This window comes from Neodiprion pinetum, chromosome 5 (assembly GCF_021155775.2).
Source record: "Neodiprion pinetum isolate iyNeoPine1 chromosome 5, iyNeoPine1.2, whole genome shotgun sequence".
NCBI lineage: Eukaryota > Metazoa > Arthropoda > Insecta > Hymenoptera > Diprionidae > Neodiprion > Neodiprion pinetum.
Genome location: NC_060236.1, coordinates 6,748,606 through 6,760,792, shown reverse-complemented (window position 1 = coordinate 6,760,792; position 12,187 = coordinate 6,748,606). Strand labels below are relative to the sequence as shown.

The window sequence follows — 12,187 nt, the reverse complement described above, 5'->3', positions numbered from 1 at the left end:
CTCGCTTTATCAGGATATACAACGAGTTTTCCAGATAATTACGTCACGATGTGAGGCAGGATGGTAGTATCGAATTAACGTCAACTCCAGACTTCCGTTTTAACGACAATTTCAATTATAACAATAACTTATGATTTTACGAAGGATATATAAATCGTCATGTTATCATTATTAACGTCACTTTCGAAGAGGATCGAAGACTTATGCATTATTTTAAAAAATTTTCTGCGTTTTTTTTCAACAATCGCTACGCTTATAGTAAAATCGACGAAAGAACGAGAGTTGAAAAATGAAATAGAAATTTTTCTTTTCTTACAAGTAGATAGGTTGTATAGCGATAGTTCCGCAGTGTAGTCAGAGTACATTTAATGAGAGTAAGAGAAGAGAAAACAAAGAATAGAAATTGGAACAATCCAAACACATGTTTTGATTACAAAAAAAAAAGAAAAAAATCACACATCTTCTTCGCTCTATCGAGGATTATTTCTGCCTAAATTTGGTAAAGAAATTCAATAATAGCACGATCCTGCAGCTGTAAAAATCTACATAAATATAGAAGCAATATTTCTCAAGCTTGGCGTGCATTTTCGACTTCTCAATCTCCACGTCCATGCATGCATATATACGTATATACGTTTATCAAATAAGTATAAGAGAATATTTAATCGTTTCAACGGACCGGCGCGAGTGTCGTCCGTCGTCTATACAGGCGAATATAATTTTTTTTTTTCCACCAAGACTTCATTTACATCCACACACCGAGTCCCTTGATGGTGAAGACGAAGAAAGGGGGGGAGGACAACGACGCCCTGGGCGTCAAAAACTGCCCAGAATTTTGCCCCAAGGGATTTCTAATTCTATGCTGTTTTCTCTCCGAGTCTGTGCAGCGGCTATAACAGCTTCTACTCGGGAATAAATTAACTCTGGGCGATGTGTGTGCGAGGTGCGATCATTGCGCGGGAAAAATATCTAACACGCTTCTTGTGTAAAAGTGGTGGTAAATTTGCCTAGGTAAATTAAGCATGTATATTTAGAATACGAGGAATAAAATTTGACCGAATGATCGTTTTATACATATGTATACATATATATATAAGCGAATCATTTACCAATGGCATATATATCTATTTTAAACTAACGAATTCTAACATCGATCATTTTTATCGAGAAATTATCTAATAACGATGAAAATACTTTTCATGCCCATCTCGGAATGAAAAATAATGTAGATTTTACATACCCTGTGGCGAATATACAGGGTGTCCCGATTTAAAGGACGCATTACGTTTTCAGCCGATCTAATGTTTCAATTGGAAAATCTGTTCTACAATGGACCAGTTTTTTTTTTTTTTTTTTTAAATGGAATCGTACATTTTTGTTTCGATTCAAATATTCTTTATTCGAAAATGGACAACTTTATCAGGAAATTTTTTTTTTTCTTACAAAGTTGGAACAGTTCGCGAGATGCAAGAAAAAGTCAAATTATGGACAGCGTTTCTTTTTTTTTTTTTTTGGAGTTAAATCTACAGCAATTGTGGCAAGATATACAAAAACAATAGTAAGAGTTGCAATATGCTTGGGTATGTCTACCAAAATTGATGTAGATTTGGGTCCAAAAAAGTGCTGTCCATATATTCACCACAAAAGATGTAAAAATCTACATTACATGTTTTTTTTTTTCGTGCAGACTTTTTTCCACCCCTAATTGATTTTACACGAATTTTTAAGAATTTTCAAGCATTTCATCTTCGAGTATAGGTTCAAGTCCGTTTGTAAGAGGAAAATTTTCCAAACGCTACTCGAAGCGATATCGATTTCGTATTAATGCAACACTTGAATTGAAAGACGAAAAAAATGGTGTTCCAATCAACATTTATTCCGTCGACAATAATCAATTTTCTATTTAACTCAGGTTCGTTATGCGAGTATGGAAGGTTACTTACAATTCCGGAGAACTATAATCTAGACCTGTTTCATTGAACTCAAACAAGTATACAAGGGGGGAAATAATGCGCACTGGAACTACCAGCGTGCGGTTTATAATCGGCCCTGGGATGCAGTGCGTGCTGTTCTGGGCGTAATAAGTATCGAGAATTTTCTTTACGCGTAGGAACAAGAACTCCGAGTTCCTGGTACATATCTTTTAACCTGAGGAAAAATACGCTTTTCCACAATTACGTTCAAACCGATTACGTTGCTTCAATCAAACGATTAACCACTCGTTATTCAATCTTACACGTGGAACCCAATTTCGATATAATACATGGATTCGGTCGCGTTGCGATAAAAAAAAAAAAAGAGACACTAATAAAAAATATTTAAACAATAATAAACTTGGCAAAAATCAATTTTATCAAAATGCTGTCGTTGTTTTTTTTATTTCTTGGTTTTTTTTTTACTCACAATTGGAAACAAGCATTACGAATCGCTGTCGATCGATGAACTGAAACAAGTTTTTTTGTAATCCGAACCATAATCGATGTTGATGCTGATTTTATTTTATTTATTTATTTGTTTATTTATTTTTTCATCAGAAAGTTCCGTAAATTTTTTGACGAAAGAATAACGCGATTTTTTGTACTCCTCTTTAATATCGGAAAGAAAAAAAAAAAAGAAAAAAACAAACAAAACCAACAAATTTTGCTCTCGTTTAAAAGCTGATGAATTTGTACTCTCGACAATTATTCTTGAAACCCTCGAAATCCGACTCTCGTAAAATAGACGCCCGTTGTTAACAGGTGCATATAAGACGAGGAGCATGCTTCGAGGGTGATCGTAATACGCAAGGCATGTGTAGTAATGGCTTAGAGAGTCGGGACGAGTTCTTTCTTACGCTTGGTTCTTTTACTCGATGACCGCGAGAGAGGATTCGTTACGATTGTGAGATACGTTGTACGTGCCCCGGTGCGTTGTATCTTGTGCCTAGAGAACAAGTGGGTATATCGCATGTACACACACACACACACACACGCACACACACGCACGCAAACCTGACACAGGTATACCATAACGTAATATATTTTGTTAGAGAGCATACGGATGATTGTGAGCTGGCTTCGAAGTTCTCCGGGTAGCTCAAGGCCATTCGCGCGGTGTCTGCTTTACAATTGAAAAACCCGAAGAGTCGGGATATCTACTCGGGAATTGAGCAATATCAGCCTTAAGGGGTATGGCCACTGTAAATTTTTTGAAAAATCGATTTTTTTTTTATTGGCTTCAAAAATAGTTTAAACCCTCTAGAATAAGGAAAAAAAGGTCCCGTGCGAGAAAAATTTTTTTTTGGCCCCCAAATCATCTTCAAGCGGAAAAACTGTCCTAGATATCGCGATGGATATCGCTGTTTGCACATTCAATGGCGGCCTTACCAACGTCTTGCAAATATTCAAGATATACATACAAGATATTCACATACAACAGCACAAGAAAACAAATTTGAACTAACTGGTGATGAGAGGAATTAACGACATCAGAGTCAGGGCGGCTAGGTGGTCTAGTGGAGTAAGGCTCCGGTAAAGCATCGCTAGATACCAGGTTCGATTCCTGGCTCCGTCGTTCATTTTTCGAATTTACCAGTTTTTCAAATTTATATCTTCAAATATTCAAGATGTTGGAGGTGGAAATTGGTGTACAGTTATATAATTTCTGCATCGAAGCCGACGCCAAACGCATTACGCACGCGGAGACATCTCTGAGCGACGCGGCAAAAAGTGCGCGCGCGCTCCAAAAATCCACCAGGAAAGACGAAGAAGACGAAAATTTGGTCATCGAAGGACAAATGTATGGTGCTGGGATTGCAGACTAACGGTAAAATTTTTTTTTACCTTCTTTTTTTTATTTTTTCCAATAAAAAACTATTCGCAAAACTTTAAACGCGTTTTTCTCGAAACACGGTTTTTCAAAATGGCACGCAGCATCACTCGAACAATTTTCATTTTTTTTACTTGAAATTTTGACCAGATGTGAACATTAACATTATCTTGAGAATGTCGATCGGGATTTTCAATAACTTTATTTATTGATTCTTTATTAACAAAAAACTAGCCGTTTTTTCGTCAAAAATCAATTTTTTTTTTCAAACGCATGCCAAATCCACAAAAATTGATAATTTTTAAAATCCGATCGACATTCTCTAGCTATAACCCTCTAGATTGATGGTTTTTTTTTTTTTTGTTCTAGATTCAAAAGTGCACCAGTGGTGCTGCGTGCCGCGGAGCCCTGCAAGCAAAACATGCCCCGGGAAGATGGCTGTGGAACCGCCGTTTTGTTTTTTTTTTGCTGTAAAAAAAATTTGATAATGAAGTTTAATGTATGCCCGATAACACCCTTAAAAGTTTTTTTTCAATTACTTTCAATTTTGGAAGCAAAAAATTCGTGAAAAAACCTTTTTTTTTGGACCGTTACAGTGGCGTTACCCCTTAACAAGGCGCCCGTTGCGTGATAAAAGACGAAAAAAAAAAAAAGAAAAGAAAAGAATTTAAAAAAAAAAAAAAAACGACCCACAACCAATCGGAAAAAAGGTGTAACGCTAATTATAACTCTTCGAATGCAGCGTCACTCCTCGATTACGTGTAGAATATAAATATATAATATATATATATATATATGTATCGTCTATCGTCTATCGATTGTTGAAAATATAACCTCCATAACAATTGAACTGAACAAACATCGCGGTAATATAATTTCTCCAGTTGTACCTACATTATGTTTCTGGACTTGTATCTCCGGAAGAAAAAATCTGATTAGACGCCGTTTTTTAAAATTCTGTAACGTAATTCACGGTCCATCGTGTAATTACTCCGTTGGAAAAATTTAACTAAACAAACAATAAATTTCCCGGCAGGTCCACCATATATTTGTGTTATTTGTTACATTTCTGTTGGTGAATATGACAACGCATTTTTTGTAATTTTAAAATTTGAATTATCACATCAACATTTAATATGTAAGTTTTCTTTTTTTTTCAGTTAGTAATACGTTAAAAAATTGTTAAATCAAGCCAAAAATTTTAGTGAACCCGTTGGGATATTTTTTTTCTAACCGTGCACATTACGACGATGACAAAGAAGAAAATTCACTCAAAACTTATCTTGCAGTCACAATTATTTGTAATTATCTCCTGTCAGTGGTATTATTTTCTCGGTAAGAAACTCCGATTTGATTCACGGATATCATTCGTGTACATGGTACTTTTTCATCTGTCGCGTATGAATAATTATGGTGAAATTTTTACCCATGAAATCGTTTATAGCTATAACGAAAGTTCGCACGCGTTAATTTATACATTTATTTACAGCTATCGCAATAATTATAACAACGTTAATAATGATAATGGATATTCGTTAGAAATACGATTTTAATTAGTCAAGCTTCCATGTAATTGTCCACTAATTACATTCCTTCTTACACGTGTTACATATTTTTCTCTCGGACATTTTAGTCTCATCTTTTTTTTTTTTTTCTTTTATCCTGCAACGCACTACCTGCCGAGATTTAACTTCATCATTATGCCCCGCGGGGCATTTAGCTGACAATGAAAGACTTTTAATCGCTCGTGACAATTGGAAATACTGCAATTCAATTAATTGCGGTGTATAAAAATATCGAACGTAGGTATTTAACGATATCGCGGCGCCACGTCGATTATTACACGATATCTTCAGACAAGACTCAGGACCGATAATTTTGTCTTACGGAGATTCATCATTGTCAATTAATCCGATCATTGTATATTGATGTTCTTTTGTTTTTCAAGTTACCGGAATTTTTCTAATCCAATTTAACGATCATCGATGTAATCCTATTCTCTTACACATGCCAAATTAGATATTTTCTCAAAAGTGATTAACCACCTGAAATCAAAAGTGAACAGAAAAAGAAAAATATCAGAAAAATAAAAAAAAAAAAAAATAACCGAAAGAGAGAGAATATCAACGGACCGCGTTGGTGAAATATTTAACAAATATTTACATTATGTTGCAACGATTATAGTTTCAAATGGCAAACTTTTGGCAAGCGAACCAGCCAGCCAGTGCAGTCTTAGCCTGCAGCCTGCAGCCGCGCTAAAATCTGGTTTAGATGTAAGGCGTGTGTACATATATATATATATATATATACACACACACACACACACACACACACGGTTAAAAATATTTGAATCTCGTTTCAGATCTGCGTACACAAGTATACCTAATAACAACGCGTGCGTGAAGATAATATCTCTTAGACGAGAAAACCAATTCTCTCTGTATGCCCACTCAAGTAAGAGATATTATACATACATGTATACACACACACACACATATATATATATATATACCTATACGACATACGGACGAATAACACAAGTGTGTATATTTATATAGATGTAAAAGGTGTACCGGACAAGTACGTATGCAAGTGGATGTGCACATATCGCGATAAATTGTTCAACAAGTTAAACCAGGTGTGCGTTGTATGTATAAAGGAGAGGGCTTGACGTTGCAATTTCTCTCTCCCTCTCTCTCTCTCTCTCTCTCTCTCTCTCTCTCTCAACCCTCAGCTTAAGAGGCACTTACTCAATCGTACATGTTTTCTTTTTTTAATTTTTTTATTTTCTTTTATTTCACTTTAGTTTTTTTTACTCCTTTTAAAAATCTCCTCTCACGTGAGTATCCTTTGTCTCTTTTTCACATACGCGCGTACATGTCGCGTATACGCCACTGTGTATGCTGTATATTTATCTGTTACACCGGGAGGATTGCCTCCCAAGTCACTACCGCGTGGCAGGTCGTTAACTAAACGACTGTGGTATCCATGTTACACTTACCGAAGGGAGTGAGAGACTTTGAGCCGTTTTAATGACAGTTTGCACTTCGGCTTGCCACCGGTCAACCTTTTTCCAAGTGTAATAAGCAATAACGCGTACAGCATCGTAATTAGAGTAGGTACACCTATATCACTCTTGATGCCCACGCGCGCGAAGGTGTTTCAATCACACTGAGAGATATTTTTATTTCCGGTTACCGCTCGGTCATTAACTATTTTCATCTTTTACCGCGATCGAAAAATATAGTCCTAGGTTGAGAATGAAAACTAGTTTATTATATATTTATATATTAGCTATTCTTTCTCATTACGATCACTTTTGCTAGATTTTCTCGTGTCTGTTGCGAAAATTTAACGCTCGTGCAACGATAAATTGACGTTGAAGCCTTGTTTAACTAAAAAAGTAGAGTAAATCTCGCGAACTGATTTTACGTTGCAATTAAAAAAAAAAAGGATCGACGATAGAGCAAAATGGTTAGGCGCACCTCGTTTTTCGTATTTCCAACAATATTTAAACAGTTTTTTTTTTCTTTAACGATACTTGTTTTACTGAATTTTTCTAGTTACCGTAACAAATGACATTTTTCTCACTGCAATGTTTCGGGGCGAGGGACATTTTTGCACGTCTATTAGATCCGACGACTGACTAATATTCTGTTTTTCTTTTGTCTCTCCATCTCAGGTGTGTATCGGGTGCAATCTTAAGATGGAGCTTATCTTAATTAGCCTGTGAGACTTTTCCTCGAAATGGGGAAACGCCGTTCTCGCAAACATCCGACATCTATCCAGAGCCAAAATAGGTATGTAAAGATATCTATGTATATATATTATGTATATACGTCTTCGGCTACCTGACTGTGAGTCAGTGATTTTATTTTCTGCTGCACCCTCGCCGCGGAGAACTTTCAACGATATATCGACGTGAGAATAATAATAACAACAATAATAATTGCATATCGCGTAGAGCAAAAGTAAATGAAAAAAAAGCTCGGCTGTGAATAATAACAGTTTTTTTATTACCTGCATACCGGGGTGATTCAATTTTTATTGACGATCAAACATATACGCATAATAAACATTTGAATATGCAAAGTAATTGGCGTGGCGTGCAGAAATAAGAGATTATACAGAGCGATGCTGATACCGCTGATGTTGCGCACGTGTAGTCGAACAAGGATGTTAACTCTTTATCAATATTTATAATGCGAATTAGAGGATATGCGAAAAGAAGAAGAAGAAGGAAGGAGAAGGATGCAGATTATACGGGGAGTTTAATATAAATAATCCTCGTCGAAAGCGCGGCTGCGGTTTTATCCGTGCACGACTTGCCGAGCGTAATATCAATTCAGCTGAGTTTCGCTGCACTTGGTTGTACGTGTAATCGTTATTGTTATCGTTAATTTTATTATTGCAATAACGCGTCGTCTATCGCCCTCCGATGTCGCGCAAAATTCCATCACAGCCTCGACTATACATAGGTATACATAATGAATTCGATGATTCGTCACGCGGCGTGTGGATGCTGCGCTCCGAAGCTCGATCGGAGGATTTTTCAACGCCGCGATATCAGAGTGTACGGATGGATTGCTAAGGAGGAGCGTTGGCCGTCAGGAACGAAGATTGGACCGTCTTCGTGTGTGGGTATGGAGAAATGGTCGTGTCGACGTTGCACCGAATGTATGGTAATAATGAAAGAATGTAAATTCGAAAATTTGGCGAACTCGAAAAAGACGCTTTGTCCGTCTTGCGTGGCTTCTCTCATCGGAAGCAAGCATTCAAAAGGGTAAACACAAAAGGTGAAAACACGGAAGGATATCCTGTTCCGGTCCAGGAGATCCCGAGTACCTTTCAGAAACACCTTTTTTACTCATTAGAACAACATACGTGCACTGAGAGAAATTTTTATTTCCTGTTACCGTAAGAAATGACATTTTTCTCAGTGTGGAAATGTTCAAATATTAACCCTTACGCTCTAAATTTCCACGGTTTTCTTTTTAAATACATGTGTCTGTCCGCCAGAACTTAACCATTGTACAGGTTAAGGGTTAACGGAGGAATAGTCGTAGAATGACGTTGCTGAAATATTGTCTTTCGAACATTACCGTCCCCAACTTTCGTCAGTCACTGATTACGACAGTGATAGGCAAGTGAAAACGAGCTTTGATAAGCCTGAGGGTAAATCGCATTACGGTGTTTCGTTTTCGTTGCAATTCCACGGAACAATTATTCCGTTTAACGAGGTTGAAGTTGTTAACGTCACTGTAACGATGTAATACGTTTAGAAGAAATCGTTGCTTCGCTACTTTGGGATTGTCGGTAATTGTTCGACAACGCCTTGAAAGTCATTCTAAAATTGGAGAACAATCAATTTTTCCATCGCATTTTCAGCCTCGTAATTCCGAAAAGTCAAACTAATCGTAAGAGTCCCCCCATCAACCCTGACCAACAATAAGTGAGTCCTGTAACTATTCGAGTAACGGTTTCCAATGAAGTGTGCGATACGATAATGCTTAAATATGTTTTCAGGAAGGAAATTTATTTTCGAACCGATTAGACGATTGCTAAATTACACGCCATACGCGACTATCACGATTACGAGCTTCACGAGCTCCGTCGCTAAGTATTAATCTCCATTCTATTTGCCCAACTCGAGTCAAGCTTCATAGTTTACAACTAGGTGGGCAAGTACCATATGCCTCTCTGCACATATGTATACTATACACGCTTTTCCCTGAATCATTATGCTGTACGCGTTGTTTACTCTTTGATAACTGTATCAGAAATGAAAGTAAATTGCGGTATGTCTGAGTGTGCCTGTTCCACTGGAACGCTTTCGCGAGTTAGTGTTGGGCATGGATTTCGCACTCCGCACATTATCGCATTATCAGAGACGTACAAAAATTCATGTATCCAACGGAGGAGTTTAACGTTATACAACGTTATACGCAAAGTTATACGATATCGTATCGTCATCATCCCCCACTCAAATACGATTATTCAAATTTATCGTCCGGCTCTATTATACGTATATACTTGATAATGTAAAAAATTGTGTAATATATTTCACGTCGTGTCTAGTCGATGAGTATCATCGGGACGATCCGACGTCCTTCGTCTTGGGTAAAATCACTGTCCCGCACAAGTACGTACATGTGTACCTTTAACAGCTGTCACAGGTCTGTATCCTATAAATAAGTGTCGCTGTATCTTCTCTCTCTCTCTCTCTCTCTCTCTCTCTCTCTCTCTCTCTCTCTCTCTCTCTCTCTCTCTCTCTCTTTCTCTCTTCCTCTTTCTCTTTCTCTCTTTCTTCCTCGGTGGCAGCCCGAGGTTGACAGTTTATACGCGTATGTAATGAGAGGCCTCGGCAACGACTGACCAACATTAAACAACAATGAGTAACAAATAACGACTCCATGCCGTCTGACCGTCTCTCGGTCTCTGTGTCAGCGACCTGCAACGTTGTCCGCTTGTAAAGCTCTTCGTTATGTCTATATTATAATCGACGCGAAGTTTAATTGCTAACGTTGCGAGGTATATAAATTATACGACTTGTTATAAAAATACCGTTTTCTTTTCGTTTTTTTTCTTTCCTCGTTATCCTATCTCTTTCAAAAATTATATCGTCCGCGCTAATTTTGAATCGACATTTTTATTTTTGTTTCTCTCGGCTCACATTTGACAGATTACCGAGGTCTCTGATCCGTTGCATTTTGCCCGGTTGATACCGAGTTTGAAAAAATTTTTACTCGAAACTGTAAGAACTTGCGGAACCAAAGACTTTTTTCTTATCTGCAAAACGATCGACTTTTCTGTTGAGACCAAATCTTTGTGCTGATTCGATACTTAATTTTTTATATAAAATTTTTTCATCGATTATCAGGACTGATCAAATTGAATGCCAAATGTCTCTTCGTCACACTTCGTCGTAACACGGTACTTTACGATACGCGACTATTAACGAAAGAAAATTAATCTTCTTCGAGTGTCAACGTGTTTAAAAATTTCCACACGCAACGAGTAAATTCTCACTCATCGTATAACGAAAATGTATTTTTATTGTGAAAAAATGTTGTTCAATCGAATGCCAACTTATATACTACGTAATTCGTGTAACGACAAAGAAAAATTTACTCATCATAGTAGGTACAGTTTTCTCGATGCGTTACGTAAAAAATGCAGATTCATACTCGGCTGTAAATCACTTTTTCATATTTTCAAACCGAATCATGCGTGTAACACGAACTTGAATTTGAAAGGATTCAGCTTTCCGACACGAAGTGAAAAACGCGCGATTAACCGCGAGTTGAATTAGTTGACACAATTGGAATAAAAAAAAAAAAAGAACAACTTTCCAACAATCAATGCTTGATAACAACAGCAATAGAGGTTCGCAAAGTATCACGAGAGTTTGTTTCACCCTCTGTAAACTCGCCAGAAATTAAAAGCAATCCCGAATTTCGACCCTTCCAAATTTCCACCGTCCCTCACCGACGACTGTTCGTCGATTTGATTTCAAACATTTTTTTTTTTTCCCGCTCTTTTTTTTGCACGCCTGCCGGCAGTGATACAACTCGGTTCAACCTGTCAGTTAGTTACGTACCCGTGCGCACGTCCAGATGTATAAGCGCGACTGGCGGCTGCAGCAGCAACATCAGCATCAACAGCAACAGCAGCAGCAGCAGCAGCAGCACCGCGTTCTCTCACCTGTTGTTCCACGAGGACGAGGGCAGATCGTTCGCTCAGTTTCTCGCTCATCCGAGGTTCCCGCAGCGCAGATACTCGGTCGCGTCAGTTTCCTCCTCGAGTCCACGACGCACTTTCGTTATTGTCAAAACAACAATTTTCACGTATACTCTTTCATTCCCTTTTCTTTCGTCGTTACATATCCTCTTTTTCAATTTCTTCGACGACGACGACGACGGCGACTACGACGATTACTCGGATCGTCTATCTTTCTGCGGGTTATATTTTATACGTCAGTTTTTTTACTTTACAGTTATATATACAACAGGTATTATTATTACTCGATTCGCAGAGGAAATATTATATTCTAGTATACATCTATATATATATATATATATATATATATATATGTATATATATATATATATGTACGTATATAGCGATGCAGGACGAGGAAAGAGAAAAAGGAACAGCTGCGGAGGAAGATTATTGCAGAAAACAAGGAATTTAGACAGAGGTTTCTTTCATTTTACGTCGTCGTTCGAATTGTTTTTTTCTTTTTATCACACGGAAATCTGCTCCGAACAAACTGTTTAGGGTATATTGGTAACAATCTCTCTGGCGGTGCACGAAACGTCAAATGAGATCTCGATTGGCGCGTGCTGATATTATTATTACTATTATTATTATTATTATT

General features: G+C 37.4%; 1 protein-coding gene across 1 annotated transcript in view; it reads right to left on the bottom strand.

Moving 5' to 3' along the window:
- Positions 1 to 11,871, bottom strand: part of cv-2 (crossveinless 2) — a 53,695-nt gene extending 41,824 nt beyond the window's left edge. Inside the window, exon 1 of the mRNA XM_046630016.2 lies at positions 11,408 to 11,871. The gene's annotated coding sequence lies outside the window, so the exon portion shown is untranslated. The remainder of the gene's footprint in view (positions 1 to 11,407) is intronic.
- Between the last annotated feature and the right edge of the window lie 316 nt (positions 11,872 to 12,187).